The sequence below is a fragment of the Salmo salar genome, chromosome 15, assembly GCF_965601325.2.
Source record: "Salmo salar chromosome 15, fSalSal1, whole genome shotgun sequence".
NCBI classification, from domain to species: Eukaryota; Metazoa; Chordata; class Actinopteri; order Salmoniformes; family Salmonidae; genus Salmo; species Salmo salar.
Window position 1 is genome coordinate 66,098,833 of NC_138305.1, and position 12,088 is coordinate 66,110,920.

Below are 12,088 nucleotides of genomic sequence, written 5' to 3' on the forward strand. Positions count from 1 at the left end.
GACAAGCTGACCGTCGCCGGACCCCAGCTTCCCGCTACCGCATTGGGCAGATGGTATGGCTTTCCACTCGGGATCTGCCCATTTGGGTGGAGTCCCGCAAGCTGTCTCCCCATTTTATTGGTCCTTTTCCCATCTCTAGAATCCTTTGTTACACTGCTGTCTGTCTCTTGTTACCCCATACCCTCCATTTGTGCCCGAAGTTCCATGTCTAGAATTAAGCCCGTGTCTCAGTCTTTTGTTCCCAGGCCCATCCACCCCCCCCTCCCCCCCCTCCCCATGTCATTGATGGCCATCCGGCATACACGGTGAAACGTCTCCTGGGTATTCGACCACGGGGCAGGTGTTTCCAGTACCTGGTTGTCTGGGAGGGTTACGGCCCGGAGGAGAGGTGCTGGGTTGCATCATGATAGTTTCTGTTGAACATATATCCCACCTTCATTACCTACTTGGGCCCTACAGCCCACGTTGGCTTTCCTATCTTGCAAGCACATAACTTTAAAGAACGTGGCCATCGAAATGACTACTGCTACAAACTACCTGATCGCTACGTTCCTGCACCCAACCCACACAAAGTGTCAGAGCACAAGGGTAGCAAAGGGTTCAAGGACGATCAAAACGTAGACCAATGTTCTCTAGAAGTTCTACTAGGTGGAAAACTAAAGCGATAACAATTTGAGAAAAGGGAAAAAGTTAAGTCACTAGGACTAGATGTGGAATTGCCGGACAACAGATCCACCGGAATGAACACCCTTAACAAGAATGTAAACAATCAAATTACTTCCGCTCTCACTCGAGACCCTATCCAGGGCCCGCTCGATCAAGAAACAAGCCCCCGGGCTTTGTCTATAGACTCTGATACAAAGGTTGAAAAGAAAAAGGTCAAAAGCTTCGCAAAAGCCAAGTCCACTCAAAACCCGATAAGTCGATCTGCTTTCACCATGAACAGAAACAACACATCACGTTGCTGTGAACAACCATTCCACTTTGTGGGGAATATGTCCAGCACATGCCACTCAAAAAGGCCATACCTGGAAACAGTCCTGGTGGACTGCTTAACATGTCATGCGCTAATTGTTTCGGGCTTGACATTATCTCAAACGTTGTTCAATGATCTGAAAAGGGTTTTGAAGCCAACTAAACGTTGGTTTAAAGGGAACAATGCGACACTACACTTCGAGGTTTCACTCAGACTACCTCGCCTCTCACATTGAGACTCATGTTGAAACTACACTTCCAGGACGTATCGCTGTTGTGTGTATGTTACTAGCCTCAAATCTGTACCCCTGCTACTCAGAGCAGACTTGATGGATCGTTTACTCCAACTGATGGATTGGAAAACCAATCACGTATGGTCACAGTGCCATCTCCACTGACCACACGCTCTTCTCCTAACGCTAGCTGCAATGCAGTCATCCATGAAGGGTATCTGTTGACAGCACCCCTTGGGAAAAAGGCGTTTCAAAACCTTGTGGTGCAAAATCTGACCCAAGGTGATATTATGATCTCATCACATTCAATCAACAAATCTGATTGACCATTATTTTCATGATTTTGAGGCAGCAGTCTCTGTGAAGGAGCAACTTCCCTCCTTCTTGGAGTCGTGCAATGCTGTATCTGAGATAAACTTATCCTGTCCTATGGACACTTCCGCAAGCACTGCGGCTGTCTCAGCAATAAAAGCATCAACGTGCAGAGTGTACTCTGCTTCCAATGATACACTTAACGCTTTGTGGGGGACAGAAACCCCTTACAATGACACTAACGGCGTCAGTCCCGCAACTGACCCGATGACTCCCACTGGTGAAACACTTTGCGATATCACAGACAGATATCCTAGTCTCAATTCGCAGGTACTGAAGAGGTCTCGACTGCCGCTGATCGTTTTCAAGCACAAACACCAGGAGATTTGGTTGAAAAGTTTCAGCCAATCTAATAACAATGCGGCCGCTGACAACTCATACAAAGAGTCCGACCTTTTCATTTGTGCCTCGGACACCAACACCAACCGTTGGTGGAGGGGTCCTGAGATACAAAGGGGGGAATACTAGCCCAGACCCATGATGAGCCTGGGGGGGTCGAGACTACGTGCAACACTGACGAGGCCACCAGACCAGAAAACAAATCTCATTGTAAACTCCCCTATGAGAACAGTGAGGAGGAGACAGGCCCCTCAACGGGGATAACTTTAGTACACATCTAAGATATCACTGAGGTGTACTCCACTGGTCGTAAAATAACTTTCCTCCTCCAAAACAAATGGCAACAATAATCATTCCTTGCCATCTGTAATTTCAGCTATAATGCAAATAGTAAAATTTGTGTTCTGGTAGGATAACATTTCATATCCGTAGGATAACTGGTCCCCTTGAGTACCAGTACCAATGCCAGCACAGTCCAGCCACAATCAGTAAAAAGGTTAGAGACTTAACAAGTTAAATTGCGATTGATAACAGTGACAGAGGAGTTAGTAGTCATTTAGATTGCAGAGATGGCCTACAGTCCGGAACCTCCTGAGACGGCCTGCAGCCCTGAGTCTTCAGCGACGGCCTGCAGCCCAGAGTCTTCAGCGACGGCCTGCAGCCCAGTGTCTTCAGCGACGGCCTGCAGCCCAGAGTCTTCAGCGACGGCCTGCAGCCCAGAGTCTTCAGCGACGGCCTGCAGCCCAGAGTCTTCAGCGACGGCCTGCAGCCCAGAGTCTTCAGCGACGGCCTGCAGCCCAGAGTCTTCAGCGACGGCCTGCAGCCCAGAGTCTTCAGCGACGGCCTGCAGCCCAGAGTCTTCAGCGACGGCCTGCAGCCCAGAGTCTTCAGCGACGGCCTGCAGCCCAGAGTCTACAGCGACGGCCTGCAGCCCGTGAACATGTGAACATGTAGAACCATGTGAAATATCACATGTGAAGTGTTCTAAAACTACATGCTTTCACATGTGAAATGTCACGTGAAATGTTCCAAAACGATATGTTTTCATCATATGATTTTCCTCATGTGAAATCATGTGGTTTTTCTTGAAGGTCTATGTCTACTCAGAACACCCTGTTCTTCCCATTGAGTTTCCTTCCACGGGTCATTTTGAATGTCAACTGTAATTTCTCATTGTGAACAGATAGAAAATAAATATGCTGTGAAAATCATGAAATCATGTGGTTTTTCCGTAAGGGCAGAGTACAGGACACAGAGGGGTAGTTGGGCTGGGGAGCTCCTGATTATAGGACCTTCTACATATTTTATCACACTGTCATGCTCGCTATCTTTGAACTCCCTGTCATATATAAGCCAAGGCACAGTCTTGTCAGGCACACAGCTAAACAAGCACAATCTTCCACAAAAAAACCTGAAAAACAAACTCCTAATTATAGGACCCTCAATCAGAGGCAACAATAGCCAGCTGCCTCCAGTTGAAGGTCCAACCCCAATTAACTACACATAGAAATACAAAAGACTAGATAGAACATAGAAAATATACTAACATAGAACATAGACTAACAAACCCCGGACTAATAAATCAAATACCCCCTCTACCTAAACACATGCAAAAAACACACCCTGAACCACATAAATCAAACACCCCCTGCCACGTCCTGACCAAACTACAATAACAAATAGCCCCTATACTGGTCAGGACGTGACACAGGGCGTGACACACACTCTGTTTCTGGGGTTTGTGTTCGGGAAAAAAAGTACAGTAGCGGGTTGTACATTAAGAAGTAATGTCAACGACCTCTCACTGAAGCTTTTACTAGAACACCATGTCAACTCCAGTGGTAACTTTAAACCTTAATGCTTTAACCATGACCGAGTACACATGAGAGAGAGAAGGAGCGCCTTCTAAAAATGAATGACAGAGATGGAGTGAATGTGAAAAGGGTGCTCCTGAAAGAGCAAAAAAAGGGCCTTGGACAAGAGCTTGAGTTTCCAGTGGAAATGTAACCGACCGGGAGGGTAAAGCCACTCAACACAGAGGGAAAGAGATGAGGAAAGAATGGAGAAAGAGAGTGGAAGAGAGGAGAGAAGGGTAGAGATGGAAGGAAGGGAGAGAGTTGGAAAGAATAGGGGAGAGTGGTAATAAGGGGATGGGGGAGTAGAGGAGGGGCTAAAGAGAGGTGTGGAAGTGAAGGGAGAGAGTCAAGGAGAAGGGGAGAGTAGGGGAGTGTGGGTGAGTATGGGGGAGTGGAAGAGGAGAGCAAAGAGAAAAACAGTACAGTATGCGGAGAGGAGGGGAGAAAAGGGGAAAGAAAGGAAAAACTAGGAGAAGTGGGATGAGAGAGGGAGAGTACTGAAGACAGCAGCTGTGTTCATGGATTATAGATTCTTCTCAGATGGGTGTGCTACCTTGGGTGTGCACAGTGCAGCAGTGGAGTGAGTTTATTAGGATCACCATTAGCTACTACACATGCAGCAGCTACTCTTCCTGCGGTGCACATAAAATGTACAAATACTGTACATGTGACCAGGCACCAGAGAGAGAGTGAGATAGATGGAGAGAAAAAAATACACAATTAGCACTTTAGTGATGAACATGTAGTACACATACTGTATGTTTGCCATTCTAGCCACAGTGCCCTGTGCGACCACCTCTGTTAGGATGATTGGTAGCAGAGAGAACACTCTATGACTTGGGTGACTGGAGTCTTCGAAAAAATGTTGGGGCTTCAACTGACACTGCCTAGCACATACAGTTGAAGTCGGAAGTTACACCTTAGCCAAATACATTTAAACTCAGTATTTAACAATTCCTGACATTTAATCCTAGTAAAAATTCCCTGTCTTAAGTCAGTTAGGATCACCACTTTATTTTAAGAATGTGAAATGTCAGAATAATAGTAGAGAAAATAATTTATTTCAGCTTTTATTTCTTTCACCACTTTCCCAGTGGGTCAGAAGTTTACATACACTCAATTAGCATTTGGTAGCATTGCCTTTAAATTGTTTTACTTGGGTAAAATGATTTGAGTAGCCTTCAACAAGCATCCCACAATAAGTAGGGTGAATTTTGGCCAATTCTTCCTGACAGAGCTGGTGTAACTGACTCAGGTTTGTAGGCCTCCTTGCTCGCACACATTTTTTCAGTTCTGCCCACAAATTTCCTATGGGATTGAGGTCAGGGCTTTGTGATGGCCACTCCAATACCTTGACTTTGTTGTCCTTAAGCCATTTTGCCACAACATTGGAAGTATGCTTGGGGTCATTGTCCATTTGGAAGACACATTTGCGACCAAGCTTTAACTTCCTGACTGATGTCTTGAGATGTTGCTTCAATATATCCACATAATTTTCCTGCCTCATGATGTCATCTATTTTGTGAAGTGCACCAGTCCCTCCTGCAGCAAAGCACCCCCACAACATGATGCTGCCACCCCCGTGCTTCACGGTTGGGATGGTGATCTTCAGCTTGCAAGACTAACCCCTTTTCCTCCAAACATAACAATGGTCATTATGGCCAAACAGTTCTATTTTTGTGTCATCAGACCAGAGAACATTTCTCCAAAAAGTACGATCTTTGTCCCCATGTGTAATTTCAAACCATAGTCATGCTTTTTTTACGGCGGTTTTATAGCAGTGGCTTAATCCTTGTTGAGCGGCCTTTCAGGTTATGTCGATATAGGACTCGTTTTGCTGTGGAGATAGATACTTTTGTACCTGTTTCCTCCAGCATCTTCACAAGGTCCTTTGCTGTTGTTTTGTGATTGATTTGCACTTTTCGCACCAAAGTATGTTCATCTCTAGGAGACAGAATGAGTCTCCTTCCTGAACGGTATGACAGCTGTGTGGTCCCATGGTGTTTATCCTTGCGTACTATTGTTTGTACAGATAAACGTGGTACCTTCAGGCATTTGGAAATTGCTCCCAAGGATGAACCAGAGGTCGGCTGATTTCTTTTGATTTTCTCATGGTGTCAAGCAAAGACACACTGAGTTTGAAGGTAGGCCTTGAAATACATCCACAGGTACACCTCCAATTGACTCAAATTATGTCAATTAGCCTTTCAGAAGCTTCTAAAGCCATGACATCATTTTCTGGAATTATCCAAGCTGTTTAAAACCTATTAGGTATAGGTGTTCTGAAATTGCAGAGCGCCAAATTCAAACAACAGAAATCTCATAATAAAAATTCCTAAAACATACAAGAAAAACTCCAACCACAGTGTCATATTTCAAAAAGACTTCACGGCGAAAGCATACCATGAGATTATCTCTGGACAGCGCCCAGCACACAAAACATTACAATCTGTAACCAGCCAAGTGGAGGAGTAACAAAAGTAAAAAATAGCTATACAATGTATCACTTACCTTTGATGATCTTCATATGTTTGCACACACAAGACTCCCAGTTACCCAATAAATGTTTGTTTTGTTCGATAAAGTCCCTCTTTATATCCAAAAACCTCCATTTTGTTAGCGCGTTTTGTTCAGTAATCCACTGTCTCAAACAACATCCAGTGAAATTGCAGAGCGTGAAACTCAACAAAACAGAAATTCTCATAATAAACATACATAAAAGATACAAGTGTCATTCATCAGCTTAAAGATAAACTTCTTGTTAATCCAACCGCTGTGTCAGATTTCAAAAAGGCTTTACGGCGAAAGCATACCATGCAATTATCTGAGGACAGCGCCCAGCTAAAAAAACATTACATACAGTTACCAGCCAAGTAGAGAAGTCACAAAAGTCAGAAATAGCGATAAAATTAATCACTTACCTTTGATGAGCTTCGTATGGTTGCACTCACAAGACTCCATGTTACACAAAAAAATGTTTGTTTTGTTCGATAAAGTCCCTCTTTATTTCCAAAAACCTCCGTTTTGTTGGTGCGTTTTGTTCAGTAATCCATTGGCACAAAACGTGGTCACAGCAGGCAGACGAAAAATCCCAAAAGTGCCATAAAAGTTCATAGAAACATGTCAAACGATGTTTATAATCAATCCTCAGGTTGTTTTTGTCACAAATAATCGCTAATATTTCAACTGAACAATATCTCCATCAATAGAAAAGGAAAAACATGAATATGCACTCCCGGTCACGCGCAGAAACATCTCAGGAAATGTCCACTGTCCACTCATTGAAAGTGGTGTTTCTCCCTCATTTTTCAGAGTAAAAGCCTGAAACAATGCCTAAAGACTGGCCACATGTAGTGGAAGCCATAGGGATCGTGAACTGGGTCATAAGTCTTTGTATGGTGGATAGGCTTTCAATTGAAAAACAGCCATTTGAAATAATAGCATTTCTTGGATGGATTTTCCTCAGATTTTCGCCTGCCATATCAGTTCTGTTATACTCACAGACATTATTTTAACAGTTTTGGAAACTTTAGAGTGTTTTCTATCCAATACTACCATGCATATGCATATCCTAGCTTTTGGACCGGAGTAACAGGCAGTTAACATAGGGCACCTTATTCGTCCAAACTACTCAATACTGCCCCCGTTCCCAGAAAGGTTAAAGGCACAGTCAACTTAGTGTATGTAAACATCTGACCCACTGGAATTGTGATACAATGAATTATAAGTGAAATAATCTGTCTGTAAAGAATTGTTGTAAAAATTACTTGTGTCATGCACAAAGTAGATATCCTAACCAACTTGCCAATACTATAGTTTGTTTACAAGAAATTTGTGGAGTGGTTGAAAAATGAGTTTTAATGACTCCAACCTAAGTGTATGTAAACTTCCTACTTCAACTGTAGGTCCAGGTTGGCAGGAAGCTTGGCCCCTGTGATGTACTGGGATGTACTCACTACCCTCTGTAGCGCCTTACGGTCTGATGCCGAGCAGTTGCCATACCAGGCGGTGATGCAACCTGTCAGGATGCTCTCGATGGTACAGCTGTAGAACTTTTTGAGGATCTGGGGACACATGCCAAATCTTTTCAGTCTCATGAGTGTGAAAAGGCGTTGTCGTGCCCTCTTCATGACTTTCTTGGTGTGTTTGGACAATGATAGTTTATTGGTGATGTGGACACCAAGGAGCTTGAAACTCGGGACAAGCTCCACTACAGCCCCGTCGATGTGAATGTGGGCATTTTCAGCCCTCCTTTTCTTGTAGTTCACAATCATTTATTTTGTCTTTCTCACATTGAACGAGAGGTTGTTGTCCTGGCACCACACTGCCAGGTCTCTGACCTCCTCCCTATAGGATGTCTCATCATTGTCAGTGATCAGGCCTACCACAGTTGTGTCATCTGCAAACTTAATGATGGTGTTGGAGTCGTGCTTGGCCATGCAGTCGTGGGTTAACAGGAATTACAGGGGTGGACTAAGCACAAACCCCTGAGGGGCCCCCGTGTTGAGGATCAGCGTGGCCGATGTGTTTTCGGCTACCCTTACCACCTGGGGGCGGCCCGTCAGGAATTTCAGGATTCAATAGCAGAGGGAGGTGTTTAGTCCCAAGGTCCTTAGCTTAGTGAGGAACTTTATCGGCACTAGGGTGTTGAACACTAAGCTGTAGTCAATGAACAGCAATCTCACATAGGTGTTCCTTTTGTCCAGGTGGGAAAGGGCAGTGTGGTGTATGATTGAGATTGTGTCATATGTGGATCTGTTGGGGTGGTATACAAATTGGAGTCGGTCTAGGGTTTCTGGGATGATGGTGTTGATGTGAGTCATAACCAGCCTTTCAAAGCACTTCATGGCTACCGACGTGAGTGAAATAGGGTGGTAGTCATTTAGGCAGGTAGCCTTCACCTTCTGGGGCCAAGGGACTATGGTGGTCTGCTTGAAACATGTTGGTATTACTGACTCAGTCAGGGAAAGGTTGAACATGTCAGTGAAGGCACTTGCCAGTTGGTCAGCTCACACATGCTGTGAGTACACGTCCTGGTAATCCGTCTGGCCCCACGGCCTTGTGAATGATGACCTGTTTAAAGGTCTTGCTCACATTGGCTACGGAGAGTTCAGTCACACAGTCTTCCAGAACAGCTGGTGCTTTCATGCATGCTTCAGTGTTGCTTGCCTCAAAGCAAGCATCAAAAGCATTTAGCTCGTCTGGTAGGCTCACATCACTGGGCAGCTCGCGTCTGGGTTTCCCTGTAATAGTCTGTAATAGTTTGTAAGCCCTGACACATCTGACGAGCGTCAGAGCCGGTGTTGTAGGATTCGATCTTAGTCCTGTATTGATTCTTTGCCCGTTTGATGGTTCGTCTGAGGGCATAGCAGGATTTCTTATAAGTGTCCGGATTAGTGTCACGCTCCTTGAAAGCGGCAGCTCTAGCCTTTAGCTAGGTGCAGATGTTGCATGTAATCCATGGCTTACGGTTGGGATATGTACGTAAGGTCACTGTGGTTTGACGTTGTCGAAGCACTTACTGATGAAGCCGGTGACTGAGGTGGTATACTCCTCAATGCTATTGGATGAATCCCGGAACATATTCCAGTCTGTGTTAGCAAAACAGTCCTGTAGCGTAGCATCCGTGTCGTCTGACCACTTCCCTATTGACCGAGTCACTAGTACTTCCTGCTTAAGTTTTAGCTTGTAAGCAGGAATCAGAAGGATAGAATTATGGTCTGATTTTCCAAATGGAGGGTGAGGGAGAACTTTGTACACGTCTCTGTGTGTGGAGAAAAGGTGGCCTGGAGGGTTTTTTCCACTGGTTGCACATGTAACATGCTGGTAGAAATGATGTAAAAGAGATTTAAGCTTGCCTGCATTATCCTCTTATGGCTAGGGGGCAGTATTATCACGGCTGGATAAAAAACGTACCCGATTTAATCTGGTTACTAATCCTACCCAGTAACTAGAATATGCATATACTTATTATATATGGATAGAAAACACCCTAAAATTTCTAAAACTGTTTGAATGGTGTCTGTGAGTATAACAGAACTCAAATGGCAGGTCAAAACCTGAGAGATTCCTTTACAGGAAGTGGCCTGTCTGACCATTTCTGGAACTTCTTTGCCATCTCTATCTTTTACTAAGGATCTCTGCTCTAACGTGACACTTCCTACGTCGTCCATAGGCGCTCAGAGCCCGGGAAAAACCTGAATGTCGTCATCCCAGCCCCAGGCTGAAACACATTATCGCCTTTCTCAAGTGGCCGATCAAGGGACTCTGGGCTTAGGCGCGTGACCTGGCCGCCCCCGTCTTTGTGATTCTTTTCCTCTGTTTGCCGAAAAGGAGATTCCCGGTCGGAATATTATCGCTTTTCTACGAGAAAAATGGCATAAAAATTGATTTTAAACAGCGGTTGACATGCTTCGAAGTACGGTAATGGAATATTTAGAATTTTTTTGTCACGAATTGAGCAATGCGCGCGACCCTTCTTTACCATTTCGGATAGTGTCTGGAACGCACGAACAAAACGCCGCTATTCGGATATAACGATGGATTATTTTGGACCAAACCAACATTTGTTAACCTGTTGGGTCTAGGGGGCAGCATTTGCACGTCTGGATAAAAAAAATGTACCCGATTTAATCTGGTTACTAATCCTACCCAGTAACTAGAATATGCATATACTTATTATATATGGATAGAAAACACTCTAAAGTTTCTAAAACTGTTTGAATGGTGTCTGTGAGTATAACAGAACTCATTTGGCAGGCAAAACCCTGAGACATTTTCTGACAGGAAGTGGATACCTGATGTGTTGTATTGACTTTAAACCTATCCCATTGAAAAACACAGGGGCTTAGGAATATTTTGGCACTTCCTATTGCTTCCACTAGATGTCACCAGCCTTTACAAAGTGTTTTGAGTCTTCTGGAGGGAGATCTGACCGAACAAGAGCCATGGAACGATGATGTCCCATTAGACACCTGGCGCGCGAGTTCATGTTGGGTACCCTCGTTCCAATACGTTATAAAAGAGTATGCATTCGTCCACCTTGAATATTATTCATGTTCTGGTTAAAAAAGGCCCTAATGATTTATGCTATACAACGTTTGACATGTTTGAACGAACGTAAATATATTTTTTCCCCTCGTTCATGACGAGAAGTCCGGCTGGCTTACATCATGTGCTAACGAGACGGAGATTTTTGGACATAAATGATGAGCTTTTTTGAACAAAACTACATTCGTTATGGACCTGTGATACCTGGAAGTGACATCTGATGAAGAGAATCAAAGGTAATGGATTATTTACATAGTATTTTCGATTTTAGATCTCCCCAACATGACGTCTAGTCTGTATCGCAACGCGTATTTTTCTGGGCGCAGTGCTCAGATTATTGCAAAGTGTGATTTCCCAGTAAGGTTATTTTTAAATCTGGCAAGTTGATTGAGTTCAAGAGATGTAAATCTATAATTCTTTAAATGACAATATAATATTTTACCAATGTTTTCTAATTTTAATTATTTAATTTGTGACGCTGACTTGACTGCCGGTTATTGGAGGGAAACGATTTCCTCAACATCAATGCCATAGTAAAACGCTGTTTTTGGATATAAATATGAACTTGATAGAACTAAAAATGCATGCATTGTCTAACATAATGTCCTAGGAGTGTCATCTGATGGAGATTGTAAAAGGTTAGTGCATCATTTTAGCTGGTTTTATGGTTTTGGTGACCCTGTCTTTGACTTGACAAAACATTACACACAACTCTTGTAAATGTACTGTCCTAACATACTCTAAATTTATGCTTTCGCCGTAAAACCTTTTTGAAATCGTAAAACGTGGTTAGATTAAGGAGATGTTTATCTTTCAAATGGTGTAAAATAGTTGTATTTTAGAAAAATTTGAATTTTGACATTTATTTGGATTCAAATTTGCCGCTCTTGAAATGCACCTGCTGTTGATGGAGTGCACCACGGGTGGCACGCTAGCGTCCCACCTAGCCCCAAGAGGTTAATGAAGTAGCAGTCCTGGGAGTGCATTCTGAAGAAGGCAACAAAGGTAATGAAACTTTTGTAATAGTAAATCGGAGTTTGATCAGGGCTAAACTTGGTCGGTGTCTAAATGGCTAGCTGTGATGGCTGGGCTATCTACTGAGAATATTGCAAAATGTGCTTTCACCGAAAAGCTATTTTAAAATCGGACATATCGAGTGCATAGAGGAGTTCTGTATCTATAATTCTTAAAATAATTGTTATGTTTTTTGTGAACGTTTATCGTGAGTAATTTAGTAAATTCACTGGATGTTTGCGGGGGGTA